The 18674-nt window shown below is 36.1% G+C and overlaps 1 protein-coding gene across 2 annotated transcripts in view; it reads left to right on the top strand.

Annotated features, from left to right (window-relative positions):
• LOC126370217 (protein toll-like) overlaps positions 1-18674 on the top strand; it is a 96574-nt gene that overhangs the window by 68883 nt on the left and 9017 nt on the right. Inside the window, exon 1 of one of the 2 annotated variants that reach the window (XM_050015006.1) lies at positions 8522-8703. The exons of the other annotated variant lie outside the window; for it this stretch is intronic. The gene's annotated coding sequence lies outside the window, so the exon portion shown is untranslated. Of the gene's footprint in view, positions 1-8521; positions 8704-18674 lie in introns of those variants that run through there. 2 annotated transcript variants of the gene reach the window in all.

Below are 18674 nucleotides of genomic sequence, written 5' to 3'. Positions count from 1 at the left end.
TCTTTATAAGTAGGTGCTTAGTATACACATATTTGCACTGTACATGCTGGGTATGCTCATAAATGATTATACATTATTTCATTTTATATCAATGTTTTGCTACCACATCCACCATTTGCACTAAAATACCAAAATTAGTATCACAATGGTGTTTGAACTATTTTGAAACATTCATGATTGTGTTGAGCGTAGCAAAATTGCACACATTAAAATTACACAGCCGTAAACTAATTTTGTTGCAGCAACTTAGCAATGTTTATTTCATACGTTGAAGCCCGAGGGAAATTTCCAAATTACACGTCACAAGAATGAATGCGTGCATCTTTAGTCAAGAAATTCATAATGAATTCAAAGTTTAAATTGCGGCCTGAAGCTACAACTCATCAGCGTTAAAAACTTTACGGGAATGTACCGTTCAGCTTTATGTGGCACACGGTTCCAGGCGCCTTGCGTTTCCTTTAATTAGAAAGAGCCCAATGCCATCAACTTGTTACGTCTAATTACCTACACCCAAAACTTCTTTCTCTTCTCCGTCTGAAAAGGTACTGTGTTCTTTATAAATTAATTTGGACGCTAGTCTTGTTGGGTTTTAATAGATTTTTTCTGAAGAAGTCCATTTGCCGTCTGGCGAATGATATAAATAATTCATGGCCGTATGGCTCCTAGTCCTTTGCTTTGCCATGGCATCTTGGTTATTGGCGTGCCAGTAGCTGCCACACCGGCTGTGTTTAACTTAATAGCTCTATTACTTTAATGAGGGTCTGAACGTTCATGCGACTCAAACAACTTAATGCTGCATGCATTTCAATTGCAGTCGGGAATTTATAGAACTGCCATTATGATTGAAATTATTGTGGCATAAACATAACGACCTCGTCAGCGGTAGCGTGCCTCCGAGCAATGTCGCCATACCCTAAATTTAGAGTTAAATCATGTTGCGACCGACTTTGCTTTAACCCCTACTAAAGATAAAATGTAATAATTAATACGTCGTGGAAAAACATTAAGATTACTAGGTGGAATTAATTTAGGAACTTTTAAAATAAATCTTATTAATATAAGTATACGAACATTTTCGTTGCCAGACTTTATTATTTAATCACGGCATGTCTGTCGCATTACAGTAAGCCGACGGATATATGCTCAGAAAATACCTACAACATTTCCTGCAGTTTCCCGTCGTACTATTTGCCTGTTGTTATCAATAAATAATGTACACTCACGTGGAGCCTTCTATGGAATTAAATCCGGCGCGTGGCGATCAGATACTAACGGGCTGGGTATCAAAAACCAAATGTGCGTAAAAGGGTTCTCCAATGCTATTTACCGCAATCGGATTCATCTAATAAAATAGTTTATTCTGAGAAAATACTTGGATGGAAAGTACAAGGATAGATAAATATAATTTTACTTATCCGATTTAACGCCGGTGTTCGTAAATATTGTTTCTATGTAATATAGAAAAGTGGCTTTTTTTGCGATTTTCTCGGTGAGAATATTGGGTTTATACTTATTAAGCCATATTATCCCTGCAGCTCTTGGGACTAAGTTATACTGTGTACCTACCACAGATATAGATCAAAATTTTACCGTAAGTACAAGTACTTGGTGCTATCTATGGTAAGCAGATTTATGTTGGCATTCGTCAAACAGAACCGGATAGAAAACATTTTAATGTTTTTACCATTTTAAACGAGGCATAATATAGAGTCAAGAAAATATCGCTTTTCTAGTAAGCATAGACGCACTTATGTATTTCGTGATAACTTGGTAACGTGATTGGTTGGTGACAACTATAAGTAACAAAACTCACTATAAGTTATATTTTGGCAACATATTGTGGCTTAAACTAACGTGTTTGCTTTACTGTATATAGAATATGAAAAAAGAAAATAACAATGTTTTATAAAAACATATTTTATGCTCGCACGTTCCATGGGTGAGTTCAAATATTGTAATATTAAAAGTAATTTTCAGAGTATATGTTCAGAATAACATTGGACGTCTTTGAAGATATTTGTCCTCCAGACAACCCTCACGACCTGAGACGTTGAAACTTGGACTTCATTGGATGGGAATATAGACAAATGTCGTTTAAAATAAAGGAGAGATATGAGTATTAAAACGTAGGTAACATCAATTGTTTAGTCGATACTCAAATGGTCTGTGGACGACGGTGGTAGTATACTTATATTGTATCAAATAGTATTTCCTGTGTGTGTGCATTAAAAGTATTTTTTTATTTTATGTTATATTGGTGTCACGTACAACTTATACAGGCTGTTAGTGACATCGTAATAAAAACTTTGAGGGATGTGATTCTGACTTAATATCAAGTGGAATTTTCTTTTAGGTCGATATTTTTCGGTCGATTTTTTTTTAGTTTTCTGAAATTATTTTCAATTCTATATTTTACGATGGAAAATTCCACTTGACATTACCTCAGAATAATGAGCTGAATCATCCCCGTCGGAATTAGATACGATGTCACTAACATCCTGTATATGAGGACGTCGGGGAAAGTGCACGCGCAATTCATCAATATTATAAGTTGTCGTAACGTGAGATAGGTATGTCGCGTAGAACGTTATTATCCCGCGCAAGAGCGTAGTTCCAACGAAGTTTCTATAAAAGTGTCAGGTGTGCGCGGAACGTTGGACATTTTTGTCGCCTGAGAGCTCCATAGATCAAAGTGCAAAAGTATCCTATCCTTCGCGCATTACTCTTCGACTGTCAGGAACACCGTTGGGGATTCAGCACAATGTGCGGGCTCTACGCGGGCTCTCAGTCCGCTCCATTTTACTTTAAGACACACTTGTTCCGCTAGTCACCCTGCCTCGTGGATTTCAAAGTTCCTCCTTCGATGCCTTCACAAAATGCACGCTGAAATTCTGCTGTAAGTATAAAAATTTCAAAGTTTTATACGCTGCTACATCTCATGTCTTATAAAATCTAGAAGTGAAAAAAAGATGCGAGAAAATGAGGTTAAGTTAATACTTGGTTTTCAATCTATTTGAAAGTACCCACATTTGCCTTTTCAGAAAGACGCCTTTATGGTCAAAGTTCTTTCAAATAGATGAAAGCGACAAAAAGAGTTGAAACGGGTCTTTCGGTCGCCCGTGTCTTTGGGCCAAAATATACGTGTGAAAGCTTTTAAGAAATGTGAAACCTGCGTTCAATGCCACTTGGGAAATAACTTTTTCAATTGAATCGAAATGAAAAAAAATATTCAAAAAGCAGTAAAACCAGCTAATAAATTAAAACTCATTAGGTAATACCCCCGAGGAGTACTGTAGTTTTATTAAAGTTATAACTTTACTTACATTTCAAGAAGTAGCAAAATATAAAAATTCATACCTTCTTTAATTCAAGGCTTTAGGAGCCACAAACATTTTTCTCCTCTCTCCTTTAATAACGCGCAAAGAGCAAAGTAAAAATGCAAATTACAACAATAGTACTAGAAGTCTGACAGAACTCATAAAAAGTTGGCACCGTGTGAACTTTCCCTTTGCATATTCATGGCGAAAACTCACTCGGAAGTTTTTGGTGAGAAATTATGATAATAATTTTATACTAAGTTCATCCGTCTTGCTGGCGTTTCATAAATTAAACTTGTATAGGAATGACGCCCGAACTCGAGTGTAATGAGTAAATTAATTTAGTCAGTGGTCGAGGAGAGCTCGTTTTAAATTCTCAAACGATTTGGTGTATACTACGTGGGGACATACTTTCGCGTATTCATTGCGTTTGCGAAGTTCTTTCGCCTCGCGACTTTGAAGTAGCGTGGAGGGACTTCACGTGTCTACCTTCTTTCTCCCTGCCTGACGGGAGACACATAGCTGCTTGCCACGAAAGACCGTACATCTAACATGCTGCCATGCTGCAAACATATTTTGAGCATATTAGTAGACTAGAGTAACTACTAGCATCATCATCTCCCTAGCATTATCCCGTTTTTTACAGGGTCCGCTTACCTAACCTGAAGATTTGACAGGTTGGGTTTTTTGCAGAAGCAACTGCCTCCCAGACCTTCCAACCTGCGAAGGGAAAACCAGCCCAATATAGGTTAGGTCACACACCTCCAAAAATGAATTTTCCTTCACCACTGAGCACGTGATAATCATTTATGATCCAAACATGAATTCCAAAACAAATTCGACAATCATTGGTTTAGGTCTATGCTACATTCGAACCTGCGACCTCAAAGTGAGAGGCAAGCGTTTTACCAACGGGGGTACTACGGCTCCAAACTACTAATAGTAACTACTAGCGTAAAAGCAAAATAAAAAATATGAAGTACCTAATGAAAACCTACAGTTTTGCATTTGACAGTGGGATCTGCACTAAAGTTTTGATTGCGGTGTGAGTAATTAATTATGAACTTTGAGACTGTAATAACTTTAGCTACGAGTGCTTACTTTCGTTTAGTAAATGACTTTCAGATGAAATAAATTGTCTTGAATGCTCGCACTAACACAAATTACTTCGAGCAAATGTCTCTTTGTATACGATGGGTCATTGCTCGTTCCAACCCAAGTGCAATAAAAACTTAATGAAAGGTTAAAAGACTTCAGTTTTTTTCGACGCTCTTCGCTATTTCCAAGTATATGTACATTGTCGAGCTCGCATCTGTTTGCTTCGACATCCAATAACGAACGATCGCATAACATGAGCACACACTAAAGCCAAATGTACACATAAAATTTCTGTGAGCAAAGAGCCTGTAATACTCGTAATCTGCTCTTCAGACGATTTCGTGCAGAGACGTCGACTCAAAGAGTGGCGCAGTCGGAATAGCTTACAGCGCATCGTTTCCTTCACTCTAGCCATTCCTTTAAACTTCTTACAGTTTATACGCAAGCTTTAAAGAGGGGGAGATTAGTGCGGGATATGTGAGTAATGGTCTCTCGAAATTAATGGCAGGCGCACCGAACAATAAAGTCTAAGAGCAAATTCATTATCCATCGCGAAGCTCTGCGGGCTCATATATTATGGGACGTCCCATTCCGTCCAATTCCAGTGAAGAGGTTGGGATTGAATTTGCCTAAGCTCTGAGGGCATTCACGTGCCGGCGGGCTAAACAAAAGGCGGCATGTAGAGAGATTTATGAACAATTCACGGCGCAATGATATGGGGTATCTATTCAAATGCCCCTCTGTATTTTGGAGGCAGGTACTCTGAACAAGAATGATGTACGCTTCTAGTACAATGCCTCGAATAGTTAACAGCGATTTGCTTTTATGAGAACTAAATCGTTTTCAGTTACATAATTGTAGGTTCACATAATTGTAACATGAAAGAGAGAAAGCAAACTAAAACACATCTACATTATATTTAAATGTTTCATAAAGTTGACTTTAAAGCCATTTTTCGGGATTTGATTGCCGCTAACAGATAGCTTGTACCTTTATTTTTTTGAAGGCGCTACCGTATTGGCGCCACTACGATGTTCTTGTAAGATAGAGCCCTTTTGACTCCTTTCAATTAGAAAATTTATTTTATATTTTAATGGGGATTACGATTTCATAATCTAAAAATGCTTTTAAGCGTTCTATTAACTACTGAACAAGTAATATACTTTCGCAAGAGTTTGAAAAACTGGATGTTATGACTGGGATTAAAATACCGCCAGGGGTTGTAAACTGGCTAGTATACAACACGTGTGAATGGCATTTGCAGAGAATTGTAAAGCAATTACATTATTCACGCAATTAGGCGGGTTTTAATTTGCTTAACACCTTGAAGTGTAAACTAGATTTTGTTGTTGTTTCGTTAATTATACACGTCTAGCGGTCTCGGGAGTACGCACTACGCAAACTCTCTTGTTATTTATGTTTCGCGACGCACGTGACTCGACAAACAAACGATGAGAGACCCGCTAATGTTCCCGCACAACCTTCACCACACCAAAGGCTCTTAAGTGAACCCCATGAGTTTCTATTGACTTTTTACTGAACACTCACAAAGTCTTAACTTGTTACAACCCCCCTGAGACTCGTCACGAATATTGGCATGACACACCACTCCTTGTAAATAAGGTTTACGGCACATGTGTGGGCGGAGTTTGCTAGCGCCATTCATTACATGCGATGAAAAAAGAACACCTGAGACACGAACAAGAAGACATTACGCTTTTTTGTTTGTGTTCGACTTCCGAACACCGGCACCTCTTAAACCAGGATATTTACATAAGTTATTTGAGAGCGAACACTCGGCATATTGCTGTGAATATTTAATGCTTCTTCGCGAGTGCCTTTCCCCGAAAATATTTCTTTGAGGCATTCGAAACACTATTCAGAAAACTACGCCTGTTGAATAAAAAATTTCGCTATAGAAAATGCGTGTTACATTTACTTTGTAAGGCCCACAACCTGAGCATGTGAAGACGCTTTTAGTGGAATCACTGAATCGCGTGCCTTATGTAATAAACATTACTGTAGATATTATTAATACGTATTTAAGGTAATGGAAATTGTCTGTTCATAATTCAAGTCTTTGAAGTTTCACACCATTATTTGGTAGTCGTATGGAAGACACTATAATTACTTTGATTTAATTTGATATGTTCCACGACATTGTTAGTTATGAGTGAATATTAAAGTTGGTGTTTCGAGGTGGTGTTGTCTCGCTTGAATAAAGTTACACTTTAGAGTCACACGATTAAAATCGTTGCCGGCAGTACAAAATTAAATTGAGTACCTGAAGTAAAGTGCAACTTTTCATTTTGATTTCAAAATTAGTATGCGAGACAGGAGGTGTGGAAAAATAAATGTGTAGGAAAAATATTATTGACATCCATAAGTGTAGGGTAACACGGGCGGCATTGAGATGCAACGCTCGTAGTGTGCAGCCGCGCCGACGTCCCGCCGGAACATGCGGCTTGACTACCAAAATATGATTTTTTGTGCCGCCACCGACACGAGAAATATTACACTAACTCCCTTTAGCTCACGTTTTGATTCCAAGCGACAAGCACTTGGCAAGTTCAAATAAATTCCACTGTCAGTTACATGACGCGTCAGCAAAACGTGGATCAGAAATATATTCTGTCAGGACAAGACGAATCCTTCGCTATACGCAAGAAGAATTGGGTGACAAAGGGCATTACTTGGTATTTCGTAGCTGACACCTGATACCGTTTGTTTCGTGTCATTTATCTGTCCTCTGAAGGTAAAGGGGTGGGACAACAAAGGCCGGGCTAGTAAACAACTTTAGTTTTCCAGTGTTATAAATCACCATTCGGCCGAGCTCACGCGCCGTCGCCTAAATCGAAACAAGATAAACCGTTGCGTCGCGAAAATCCACATAAAACCGCAAAAAGCCGCAAAACATTTGAAAATGATTTATAGTATCCCCGATCTGTTAGGGAGGCTTCGCGGGAGCAAAAACAGATTATCGAAATCCCAGTTATTTCCAACAATCGGTTTAGTACCTGCAACAACGAAGCACTTCCCGCTTGGAGCGGGCTGCGAACACAATCGTGGACGATAGAGTTTTGTAGATCGTATCTTTTTACAGATACGATAAGAAATGTTTTGATTTAATAAATTACGAGTATGATTGAATCATGACTGTAATACTTTTAAGTCAATAGTCGAAAGACAAACTACAATTTCCGTCATATGCATTAAATTGCTCCATTATACAGATACGAGTACATTATGCATGGTACATAATATGTACAATTTAAGTATTCCCTATACTTTCCTTATCTAGGTATTTAGGCCTATAAGTTTGAAACGCCTTTTTTTCTTTTTATCATAATGGAAAGAAAATTATATTAATTATATTAAAATATTTCACTTACATTTTCCGTCGTTTTTTCCTAGCACAAGTACCTCCTCCATCGTACGATGAAGCTTTTCCATTCACGTACACGGCCGCATTTGAACACACTTGTGTCATAAAAAGAATCGACTCGTATAAAAAAAACTGCTCGCTCAAATCTGCTGGGGCCAGAAAATATAACATTATATTTAGCTTTGATTTTATCGCGTTCCATCGGATTATATCCGATGTAAGAATACAATAAAATAAGGTTCGGGTATTTGTTGTAGAGCAGTCATTGTGAACTCTAAAGTATTGTTTTGGGACTGATGCTCTTAAGTGTACGTTTTAGTTAAATTGGAAGCTTTACTTTTGTAATATTCAAATGTATTATCAGTGATACACTTCGTATTTTTAAATTGTATGTATTAATAAAAACTTTACGATAATAACTATCATTCTGAACTTCCATTAAGGCCATGATTGACAGTATTCCATTAACGTTAAAATTATCATTAATAATTCGTGTACATTATTATGTTCCTTATTTTTGTACCATGTAGAGTGGCCTCCAATATATTTTTAAAGTAATGAAAATTTAAATTACATGCGATGCACCACAAACTGTGTTTTTAAATAATTTCATGAAGCGTTCGGGTGTAGTCGTGAGGAGCCGAAAGTTTCCGATCGTATATTTTGCAGTCGTCGCCGCGATCGTAGCCGTAGCGGCAGTCGTCTCGTAGCCCTCGTAACAGTGACTACGCGCTACGCCTCTATGACCGGTTGGTTATACGAAGTCTCGAATTTCGAAAATCTTGTAATAATATTCTCTTCGTTATAAATACAAAACTGTTAATAGCTTTCGTATCGCTAACAATTAATTATTGTGTAATTTGGGATGCAATTGCTGTGCTCGGAAAAGATTTATTGCAACAGGTAAGTTTAATTTTGAGTGGTTGTTTATTTTTATTTTATTTTTTCTGTTCTATGATGATTATATTTACTGTGATTTCAATTATCTAATCATTCTGAAATGTGTATCTTACATATTTTAATAAAATTACATTGATGATACAGTACAAATATGACTTTGACAGTGTACACGCGTGAGGAAAAATAATTTCCGGCGACCACTTACTTACGAGTGGCACTTTCATTGTCCTCGAGGTTCAAACGACATTGTAATTCTGTAATTTGCCGCTGGTTCTACCTAGTAACGGGTTGTTTCGTCCGAGTAGGATAAAATATTCGATTTCAGGAGCGACTGTGTAGTAGGGACTAAGGGCTAATAAAAGATCGACCTAGCACTAGAGGGACAAAGATCCATTGTGTTCAGTTTAATAGAATAGTTTTGACAATACTGAATTTATGGCTAGTCACAGGTAGAAATTGTATGACTGTGTAATAGAAGTTGGGATATAATAGGAACAGTGTTACAGGGCTCAGGGTTCTACGTTTATGCGTTTGCAGGGTTATGCATTTCGGAGGTATGGGACTTAACCTGTATTGGGCTGGTTTTCCCTTCGCGGGTTGAAAGGTCAGACAGGCAGTCCATTCTGTAAAAATACTGGACCTGACAAATCTAGTTAGGCAAGTGGAACCTTTGAAAACCAGATAACGCTATAAAGTTGAATGTAACAAGGTTCTTAAGGTCGAAAATCAATTTAAAATGCATAGTTAAAAAATGTATGGTTAAACAAAATATTTTATAATTAGAGATATTAAGTATAATCATTTGGATTTAAAAACAACTTTTAAATATGAACATTAATTAGAGGTAGTGAATCCCGTACATCATCTAGAAGTAATGACGAAGTATTATTATGGTATACTTAAATAAAATGTTATTAAATTACATACTTAATATAACTTAAACAGCCTATATATGTCCCACTACTGGGCACAGGCCTCAGGAGGGGGTATAGAGCATAATCCACCACGCTGCTCCACTGCGTTTTGGTGGAGCTGTACGTTAAGACCAACGGCTTCACGTGCCCCAATAACGAAGCGTGGAATCATCTTACTTTTTCAGACAATCAGGTGATTCAAGCCTTTAAAGTCCTTACCAAACAAAGGAAAGTCTCACAAAGTGATTTCGACAATGTCCCCATCGGTAATCAAACCCGGACTTCCAGATTACGAGCCTAACGCTCTAACCACTAGACCATAGAGGCTGTTTAATTACAGTCATCGCAATTGAATATTGTTAACTCAGAATCAATAGCTTCTTCCTTTAAAATATTCAACAGTCTCTGATACAATAAATACGATATTAAATAAAAAAAATATCGTCGAATGTTCGGGATCATCTTAAATTCTATCATGATTTGAATTTCGACTCGAGTTCTTACTAACGTGAGAACGAAAGTTGCCTATTTGGGAAATTCACATGATTCTAATGTAACGACTCTGGTAGGAAAAACAAAGTGGAAGCGCATCTTTCATTTCATTTACTACTTAATAACAGTCAGACGTAACACACTACCGTAATCCTTACCGAGGCACAATCATAAGCAACCAGAAGACATTATTATTATTGGCTAATTATAACCATACTTGTCACCGAGCCCGCCGGCGTGGTCAACAGTTTTTCTTTATTAGTGATTATCGCCCCAGACTTGGGTCATGTAACGACTACATATTAATTTAAGAAAATAGTGAGTGAGGTCGGTCACTGACCTCGCAACCCACACGAGAGAAGAGGAAGAGCTTATCGCTATCAGCCCACTAACATCGATTGATTCTTACAAAACTTAATCCTCTTCGAGGTTCGCCGTTGTCTAAAATTTTGTGCCGGGTGAGGCCGAATTGATTTTTAATCATCTCAGACTAGCTTCTTTTTATAGATTGCCATTTTAAAATTCACGTTTGACCCACTCATCTGTCCTATTATACTTGTGACACCAGACCACTGGAGGGGGTTCGGAACATACGCCACCATATCGTTCCTCTATTTCTGGGCTAGAAGCCAAGTCACTTGTCATGGCCTTAAAGCGCGTAACTTCAAATAAAAGCTACCAAATGGCATTCCATTCTCAAAACGATTGACATTTGTTTACTTTGTTGATCTTTTCTTACGAGTTTATTTTATAAACAGTAGAGTAATGTGTTGTCGAGACTGTACTAGCAATAAATATATGCCATGCAAAAGGTTGCCCTACATAAAAAAAATCTATTACTTATAAATAAATAAATATAAAAATACATTAATCATGATGCTGATTTTGGGGAACAAAATTTAATTTTGATTTATTTAGGCTATTTTAAAAATAGTGGTGTCCTTTATTTACGATAAGTACCAGAAAGAGGCAGACCTGAATTTGGAAATGGAAAACAAAATTAAAATTAAGTTAGTGGCTGCTTGAATCGGCACCATTATCAATATAACATTGTCAAAAAAGGGATGTTACTCGTGAATGAAACAAATTCATGTATAAATTGTTATCTTTCCTTATTATTCACTTAGCGAATTTCACAAATGGTACTGTCAGTCACAATATGACTGTACATTGCATGAGTTGGTACTTGAACGTTAACATGCTACGAGAATTTTTTTTTGAATGAGAATATATTTTTGTGTAAAATATTCCCTGGTCGAAAGGTATATAAAAGCATTATAATGTAAATCTGTCAGTCTCCTTTCCTTGGGGAATCTGAAAGAAAGAAATAGGGACTAAGTACGTTATAAAGTACTGCACATAACTAGATACTCTGCCAGTAGAAATGGACACAATTCGACTAAATATGTAAAAACAACATAAACTAAAGAAAAGTCGCGTTGGTCTTGAAGGTAAATCTTCAGTAAAATCCTCTGTTATCGGGGAGTTAATTCCATGATGAGAATTGTACGTGTAACATAATTTTGCCAGTGGAATTCTCCACACTAGCCTTGAGTTAATTAATGAGGGCCTTTGACGGCCATTTTCTGGCTATTTACTAAACAAAGCTTTTGTCCACAATGAAAAGGTTCAAATTGAGTGTCCGTGACAGATGAATACAGACATTGTTAACTAGTCTCCCGTGAATTTTGGAAGAAATATTATTCCAGTGGATAAATTATCTATTTTATATGACGAATATAATCCAAGAACAATCGTTTACAATACAATACTTGTGTAGATAAAATATAGAGATAACTCCAAAACATCTCCATATATTTTTAAACACACTTCTCTTCTTCTTTCTTCTCCTTTTTCTATATTTTTTTAACATTAAAAATAAACAATGAGAGTTATGTTTTGCCTATATTAAGAATAAACATTCCAGTAAAATGTCAACAATATAAGTCTTGGTTGAAAAGTAGGCAAAGATAGATATTTTCAAAATAAAATTAAAAAATATTTCCTCCAAAGATTGTACCTTACATTTTATGATGGATGATGTTATTTCACTGTCTTTGGAATTAGATGTACCATCGACATAAAATGCTAAATAATAATTTATTCTTCAGTAAACATATATTACTTACAATTACACTTACATACATATACTCACGCCTATTTTCCACCGGGGTAAGCAGAGACTATAGAATTCCATTTGCTTCGATACTGACACACTTCTCTTGCATCCTTCACATTCATCAATCGCTTCATACACGCACGCCGGTTCAGAGTAGATCGTATTAACCTTACAATTACAATTAGGAACAATTACTCCTCTTGGCGCATCCATACATAACTTGCCGCTGTCCACAAAGAACGGTGTATGATGTTTTATGGTAAACAATTATACGTAGTCGTATAATTTACCATTCTTCTGTTTCACTTATACCCTTGTAACTTGCGTCTTTATTTTATTTTGCAAGTTAACTGCTTCGATATCGATTTTAATGGTGTCTTATTGCAAATGTTATTTTAGGCGTACCCCTAATAACACGTTGTTTTGAAAGAAAACACCCCGAGGTTCGATTAGGTTGTTCAATTTTTCGTCGCAAAAAGCTTTTGAAAATACACAGGTTACCTTACATTAAAAACGCGTTTGAAACACATGTGACAAAATAAGATAAGTGTCGTCCCTGAACATCTCAATTGTCATTTTAAGTCTTATAATTTATAATATGATACGCATTTGACTGTAATTGAGACCAATTTTTGAGGTTTTGGATGTTTTCCTTAAAAATACAACCGATAATACTGCTCTATTAAACAGTACAATAAAAATTCGGCTTAATGTCCCTTACGTCAATTGACGATCAGTAACGATCAGTGTGGCTATTATTACTATACTTACTGAAATACTAGCTACTGTCCAAATCGCATTAAAGTTAGTGTATTTCTAGCCAATGTTTATAGTGAAGTATTATAAATAAATTAGATATTGACATATACAGGGTGTTAGAGACATCGTAACTAATACTCAAGGGTATGATTCAGACCATGATTCTGAGTTAATATCAAGTGGAATTTTCAGTGGAAAATTCATGATCTTTTTGTGCTCTTTTTAATTATTTTCAGTTCCATACTTTTGCGACGGAAAATTCCACTTGATATCAACTCAGAATCATGGTCTCAATCATCCCTCAAAGTTTTCTTTACGATGTCACTAACACCGTGTATAATCAGTAATCACACTATTTAAGACGAAGAGGTTCAGGTCAGGTTCCTTGACCATGTGTACTGGTACAAAGTGTTTTCAGCGCTACCCATATTATCTAAACAGTTCGTAGATTGCATTTGCAAAGCTCATCTATTAATATAACTAGCGCTAAGCTAAGCTAATAAAGGACCTATGGTTTACGAACAATGAAAATTAGGGAATTTTGATCGATTATCTGAAATCGATTCTCCAAGTTTACCTTTCCTCTATAAACGGAAGGGATTTGCTTTGTAATGCTTGAAGCATTATTTCTGTCGACACATGTGCGTAGACATAGTATTCTGACTGCTGGCGACGAGCGGTAGAAATATACACAACATTTATGTTTTTTTGACAAGAACCGTCAGCTAAGGAATAGTTACTGTGATGTGTCTTATTCGTCGCGTCGGACTATTAACGGTTGTATTATTTGAATTTAGATTTTATTTCGGCGACTTTCGAGCTAGACACACAGCACATTTGCTGGTTTTTTTTTTCTTTTTTGAGGTCCTTCAGGCCTTCTGAGATATTTCGGGTCCTTTATATCCTTATTCTTATATTCTATAGATTTTTTTGTTGACGTGGCTTATTTTAGATTTGCCGCAGATGGCATTAACTACTTGGCCGGACGAATGGGGAGCGCTAAGGTCTCTCACCTGTTCTATAATCGGTAATATCCATAGAAAATCACTCGTTTTCATAAGAAATTTTTTGCAATATGAACGGTGCCTTTTAATTCTAATCTAACCTCTAAGTGATTTCCGGATTCTTTACTTACCTGGTTTGCGTGGTATACAGTACCATAAAGAGCTAAAATCTACAGCTGCAACAAAGCATTTTTACGACGTCTTATTAATATAAGCTCGTCGCGGTTCATATTCCTTTCGTGCTATGCAATCTAAACTGCTGGCACATGATACATAGTTTGTCTGTGATGTAATTGAAGTCATAGAAATGAAGTTTTGTTGGGTTATGTGGCGACTCGCACACGTGAAAACTGGCTCATGACAGTTGATACTTACGCAGGAGTTATGTGGGTATGAACGAGAGAGAAAACAATGACTAATAACTATTTTTACTAGTAATGAAGTCTGTAAAAAAAATATATCGTAATTCGATACTTAAAATTCTACCTTTTTGCTACGTTATCACCCACTTTTTGGATATATTATTTGCCGAGGGCATTTACTACTTGGCCGTACAAAAAATAAGTTACATAAAAGAACATAAACATATCGGCTTAGATACAATATACCTTCTATAGATATTTTACACCAAACTATTATGTATTTGTAATTATTATACTATATATACTTACGTATGTTTTATATACTATACACCTCTGCTTATACCTTAGGATACTGGTGTGATACTATGTTATGTTGTTTTAAGTTAATATAAATATATTGACAAATTAGAAGCAATACAAATCAGATTTCTAAAGTTACTGGTAAATAAAAAGACTAAAAATAATTGCAAAGGAGACTACAGTAAATTATTCAAAATTTGTAAAATTCTTCCCGTACATTTAAAACATAAATATCTTTTGGCTATCAACCACCATGGCAATCAAGAGCATGACCAACTATCTTTAGCAAGCCATAGTTATGGCACGAGGTCGGTGTGCGCGGGCAAATTCGAAGTCCCTAGAGTTAATAATTACTATGGCGATAGAACTCTAAAAAAGAGACTTCCCTATTTGCTGAATAGTTTGCCTGAGAACATCCGTATAGAACCAAATAAAAGTAAATATAAAAAATTACTTAAACAACACCTTCTAGACTCGTGTCCTAGCTAACTTATTGTATGTTATTAATTGACTATTAGATATAAGTTCATATTATTAGTAGAGACTCTTTCCTGCAGACAAACTGTTTAAACAGTTTTGCATGGCATTGATAATTGTATTTTTAGTATTAAGATTTAATAAAATAAATAAATAAATAAAATACTTAGAAACTTACAGGGTTACAAAAACCACACGCTATCCGCCAGCAGTTGCACGAACAGTGTCGCATTTTGCAAGTTGAGTGTGAGAGTGCTGACGTGTAGGAAGATTGTTTTACTTGTTTTAATAAACATTTTGCATATATTACCACATTTATGATTGACCCGCACAGTGAAGAAACACTTGTGCATTTGATGAGGATCCTCTGCTCAGCAGTGGAATGTTTCAAAAGCGTTTTGTAAGTACTATTATAATCACCAGAGAATACAACATTAACTAAAGTTGATAGTGAAATATTTTACGATTGAATCAACTTTTAAACTTAACTTGTGTCTAACTAAGTATGAAATACTATTTATAGGCAGAGTCACCGAGTGAAATCTTTCAGTGCTCCCCATTTGTCCGGTCAATTCGTTAATGACATAAGCGGCAAATCTAAAATAGGTTATGTCAAAAAGTATGTAAGTATTTATAGGTAAAATATAATGCATTCTACTAATATTCTCTCTCTTTATTTAAGAGCTGCGCTCTAGTCGGTGGAGTAATCGCCATTCCTCTCTTCTTCCTGACCAAATCCTTCACCTCCTGGTGTGATACGAACTGAACCTTCTATTTTATTTGTTTCATAAAATGTTCTTCTAGGTCAACCCCTTCCTCTCGTTCCTTCATTTTTTCCTTCTGTGATGTTTTTTTATAAACGAATCGTGTCGTATCAGGTGGCCAAACAGACTTCCTCTTCGGTTCTCTATAGTCTTTATTACGGTTCTTTTTTCTTCTACTCTTTCCAGCACTACTAATATTACGTATGGATGATTGTACTTTCACGCAAAAACTATTAAACAGATTTTGATGAAACTTCACATTGATGTAGCTGATACGTTGTAATGATACATAAAGTATAATTTGTAAAAGGTATATACGAAAACGAAGAAGTGAGTTGCGGCTAATTCCAAAATGTCTTTCATATTTATTACCATAATGAGTACCTACTTACTTCTTACACAATTCTAAAACAAAATTTACTTAGCTAAATTGTTTCCTGAAATTATGTTTACATTTGATGAATGAGCAACATTCAAAGAAGGGAAATGTTAGCAAGATATTATTGGTTCAACTGAGAGAGCAAATAACTGCAAATTGATGTACAACCTCAATAATGAGGTGCTTCGTTTGAGATATACGACACCTGACGCGAAGCCTTACACTCACATGACTTGTAATGTAATTAGAGAATTGCCTTCACATAAACAACAAAGATAAAAGGGTTTGATACAGAATGTCAGACAGGACACATTTAGACATTAGATTACTACGTAGGTTTTAATACAGTTCCGAATTGGTATCGAACTAATTTAACAATTAATTATTTAGAGTGTTTACTACACACTCACAGGTAGTACTAGTATTTGTGTTAGTTTTAGTTGTTTATAGTTCAATTAACAGCCTCCGTGGTCTAGTGGTTAGAGCGTTAGGCTCACGATCTGGAGGTCCGGGTTCGATTCCCGATGGGGACATTGTCGAAATCACTTTGTGAGACTGTCCTTTGTTTGGTAAGGACTTTTCAGGCTTGAATCACCTGATTGTCTGAAAAAGTAAGATTATTCCGTGTTTCGGAGGGCACGTCAAGCCGTTGGTCCCTGCTAATACCCGTAAAAACACCTCCATCAACCCGCACTGGAGCAGCGTGGTGGAGTATGCTCCGTACCCCCTCTGGACTGAGAGGAGGCCTGTGCCCAGCAGTGGGACGTATATAGGCTGTTTATGTATATATGTATGTATAGTTCAATTGTATTTTTTTAGAAAATCTAAATGTTCTTCTATAATGTGGGTCATGAAGTGGATAACCAACCTCATCAACCCTGGTGTCAGGGTTTTTATTAGTCGCCAAAAACCCTCAAAAGGACTCATGACGTAACGACTACATATTTACATCAAGGAATAGTAAAATAGGCTTAACGTACCTTCCGAAGCACGAAAGACAAGGAGTTTTTAATTGATATTATTTTATGTTAGACAAATAATGTATTTACTGCTATAAATAAGGTTAGAGTAGGTAGATGTGTAAGGTTTAGTACGCCCTACTCGAACCGGCGTGTGTGAATAAATTGATTGATGAAAGTGAAGGAAGCAAGAAGAAGTCCATAGTCTCTGCTTACCCCGGTAGGAAATAGTAGTGAGTATGTATGTATGAATTGCTGTAAATCCCTTTGAGGTGGACCATAGCATATCGAATATAATGCAACTGGCTATTTAAGCTTGTTATACAATTTATGAAGTTGGATACAAATTGACATAATGTGATAATCCTAATTGACATCTACGAAATGGCCTGGGTAGATGAATATCAGATTAACGGTAATCCGTATAGAAACGAATAGGTACATGAGCTCACGCTCAAACAATGTCCAAGTTACAACGTCATACCTAACCGAATGGACCCACGTCCGGTTTATAAGCTGTTCAGGTAAATATAGTCAATTATATCTGCTTTGGTTAAGCTCGCCACGTTTTGACAAAATGGAATGTGGGCTTCTATACGCAGGTATTTTACTTATGTCTTCTTTGTTCAGACATACGGAACCTTATGTACGTTTGTATAATTGATACAAAATTTAAAACTGGTTTAAAAGTCAGTTCTTTCTATTCTGTAATTTACTTTAGGTTTCAACTATATATAATTGTTACGACGGTAACAATTAAAAAGAATGATTTGATTTTTATTCAAGCACTTTTATGTTAATATATTTGTTTTAAGAAATATTGTCACAATATTTTTACGTGTAGAAGGAAACTGGGTTAGCTTGTACCCTAAAACTGGTTGAAATCTTTAGATACACTGGTGGACAAATAAATACTTAAGTAGTATTATTTACTGCCTCTAGATACCTTTATCTTTAAAATGCTATCTACCTATATATTTTTTTGTATTTGTAGACAGAAAAAACCCAGCATACGAACTTGAATCGATGTTTTGTCCACCAGTGCAGTTAAATTACAGCGATTACGCTATGCCGTTATACATTTTCTATTTATAAGTACGTCAGAATATTCATTTTAAATAATACTTCGCTCTATATTTAGGTAGGTAATCATCTGAGAACGCCATTATCCGTAAGAGTTTCAAAGGGTTTCTATAATTAGATGTTTGATAAAGCTGAAGAAGAGAAACCAGGTTGGCAGCTATTATAATTATGTTTCTTACAACTCGGTAGTCGATGAAATACTTCTTTTCACGCGTACTTTTTCAGAAAACAGTATATTTAAAAGAATAATTTTAGGAAGAATGAGTAAATAAATGAATAACCCGGGCGAATTTTTAGACGGTTGTTTTAGATTTGTGCTTAAAATTGACGTGTGTTCCATAAATTTGCCCAGCAGTGGGACA

Source organism: Pectinophora gossypiella, chromosome 10, assembly GCF_024362695.1.
Source record: "Pectinophora gossypiella chromosome 10, ilPecGoss1.1, whole genome shotgun sequence".
Taxonomy (NCBI): domain Eukaryota; kingdom Metazoa; phylum Arthropoda; class Insecta; order Lepidoptera; family Gelechiidae; genus Pectinophora; species Pectinophora gossypiella.
This window is presented reverse-complemented; position numbering and strand designations above follow the sequence as displayed.